The sequence below is a fragment of the Micropterus salmoides genome, unplaced genomic scaffold (assembly GCF_014851395.1).
Source record: "Micropterus salmoides isolate LMB-PRFRI ecotype aquatic unplaced genomic scaffold, ASM1485139v1 Ms_hic_scaffold_2, whole genome shotgun sequence".
Taxonomy (NCBI): Eukaryota; Metazoa; Chordata; class Actinopteri; order Centrarchiformes; family Centrarchidae; genus Micropterus; species Micropterus salmoides.
The window spans coordinates 9,432,022-9,434,881 of NW_024041150.1; the positions used below are offsets into that span (position 1 = coordinate 9,432,022).

Consider the following 2,860-nt stretch of genomic DNA (forward strand, 5'->3'; position numbering starts at 1 on the left):
AAACAAAAGAAGACGGTCAATTTGTATTGTGATGTACAGTATCTGTTTTCACCTCTGAAATGTGTGAAATTGTGTGATATGTAAACTTACGGAACCAGGCACAGCATCAGGAGGTGGATGAGACACCACCTGGCCGCAGAACTTGCAGGCTATGAACTTGAGGTGCCGACTCCTTTTAGAACAACCTAACAATATTTCCGTCACTAATATTAACAGCTGGAGGATGACGGTTCCTTTTCCACCTCACAACCGCAATGTTGCGGCTGAAACAAAAGAAGACGGTCAATTTGTATTGTGATGTACAGTATCTGTTTTCACCTCTGAAATGTGTGAAATTGTGTGATATGTAAACTTACGGAACCAGGCACAGCATCAGGAGGAGGATGAGAGACCGCCTGGCCGCAGAACTTGCAGGCTATGAACTTGAGGTGCCGACTCCTTTTAGAACAACCTAACAATATTTCCGTCACTAATATTAACAGCTGGAGGATGACGGTTCCTTTTCCACCTCACAACCACAATGTTGCTGCTGAAACAAAAGAAGACAGTCAATTTGTATTGTGATGTACAGTATCTGTTTTCACCTCTGAAATGTGTGAAATTGTGTGATATGTAAACTTACGGAACCAGGCACAGCATCAGGAGGTGGATGAGACACCACCTGGCCGCAGAACTTGCAGGCTATGAACTTGAGGTGCCGACTCCTTTTAGAACAACCTAACAATATTTCCGTCACTAATATTAACAGCTGGAGGATGACGGTTCCTTTTCCACCTCACAACCACAATGTTGCTGCTGAAACAAAAGAAGACGGTCAATTTGTATTGTGATGTACAGTATCTGTTTTCACCTCTGAAATGTGTGAAATTGTGTGATATGTAAACTTACGGAACCAGGCACAGCATCAGGAGGTGGATGAGAGACCGCCTGGCCGCAGAACTTGCAGGCTATGAACTTGAGGTGCCGACTCCTTTTAGAACAACCTAACAATATTTCCGTCACTAATATTAACAGCTGGAGGATGACGGTTCCTTTTCCACCTCACAACCACAATGTTGCTGCTGAAACAAAAGAAGACGGTCAATTTGTATTGTGATGTACAGTATCTGTTTTCACCTCTGAAATGTGTGAAATTGTGTGATATGTAAACTTACGGAACCAGGCACAGCATCAGAAGACGGACGAGACAACGCTCGGGCAGTTTCTCCGGCTGCATCTTCAGCCTCCAGTGCGTTGTTAACGATTTTTGAGGAAGTAACAGTCAGGTGACGACTCTCTTTGGGACATCTTCCAAGTTGAATAAAACAAGATATGACCATGTGAACCATTTGAACGAGTACATTAAATGCATTAAAAGCTTGAATTCCTGGGATGTTAGGAGCACATACAATATTTGTACTGACAATGTCGATGTTTTTCAACAGAGCTACTCAACTTCAGACATTAATGTTCTCATTCTGGTATCCTGCATAGAGAATTGGACACTCTTTGTAACATATCAGATTCTGTGTTTGGAAGATTTAGACAATTGGATTTCATTCTTGGAGTTAAATTAGGAAATAAGATTTCATCTTTAGATTGTTGCATACATGTCCAATATGCAGAAGGCTACCTCAAATTAGACATTGATATTCCCTTTTTGGAATTTTGCACTGGATACACTTTTAGGAACAATAGAGCATACCTTTGGAAATACTACAAAATACGATTTTACTATGGGAAATGTATCGTGAATTCTCGAATGTGAGTTACCTTTCATTCGAGATGTACTCTAATAGACGCATCAGGAAGCAGAATGAGCCAGAGCGCTAAGTTAAGACTGCTCATGGAGTTCCTCAAGGATCTGTCCTCGGACCAATCCTTTTCACTTTATATATGCTTCGTTTAGGCAATATTATCAGGAAATATTCCATAAGCTTTCATTGTTATGCAGATGATACTTAGTTAGATCTATCGATCAAACCAGATGAAACTCATCAGTTAGCTAAACTTCAAATGTGCCTTCAGGATGTTAAAACCTGGATGACCTCTAATTTTCTAATGTTAAACTCAGATAAAACTGAAGTTATTGTTCTGGGGCCCAAGCACCTCCGTGACGCATTGTCTAAAGATATAGTTTCCCTTGATGGCATCGCCCTGGCCTCCAGCACCACTGTGAGGAATCTTGGAGTTATCTTTGATCAGGACATGTCATTTAAGTCTCACATTAAGCAAATTTCAAGGACCGCCTTTTTTCACCTACGTAATATTGCGAAAATCAGGAACATCCTGTCTAAAAATGATGCTCCTGCGCCCTGTGGGCTTGTCCCTGGTGTAGCATTGAAATGATTTGCAGTGAAACAGGAAGTTGTTGTAACCTCACTGTACATGCTCAAATCTCTACCAAACTTTACTTGGTTGATAGGAGTCCCGCCCTGAATACATCTACTTACCAAAATTCATCACAGCGCCACCTACTGGCAACAGGAAGTGACCTTTAACGAAGCAGCCCCCGCAGCACGTTTTAACTACATGGATGAAATTTCTGTGGCACATGTATCATGTCCAGACGTACCAAAAAGCCTCTTACCCAAGAGGGAGTCGGCCAGTTGGATTTAATGGTTATTTTCACTCATTTGCAGGTCTGTACCCTTACAAACTCCTCCCAGCTAATTGGTCAAATTTAGGTTGTGTAGTGAACAACGATGTGGATTTGTGCATTTTATATTGAATGAATGTGGAGCTACCCTAAATTCCTTTCTCCTCCCCAGAGAAGATGGGGAGGGGTCAAAGTTGCTTTCTTTAAGTGCTAGCCCGACCATAAAACTGGCACCATTTTGATTCCGAAGCTGATAACGCGGGGCCTGACTGTTAAACTGAC

The 2,860-nt window shown here is 41.8% G+C and overlaps 1 long non-coding RNA gene across 1 annotated transcript; it reads right to left on the minus strand.

Annotated features, from left to right (window-relative positions):
- Positions 1-362: 362 nt before the first annotated feature.
- Positions 363-1,219, minus strand: LOC119913315. The gene is made up of 4 exons (XR_005446436.1): positions 1,155-1,219; positions 889-1,061; positions 623-795; positions 363-529 (listed from the first exon to the last, which is right to left on the minus strand). It is a non-coding gene; the product is annotated as an uncharacterized LOC119913315 (long non-coding RNA).
- Positions 1,220-2,860: the final 1,641 nt, after the last annotated feature.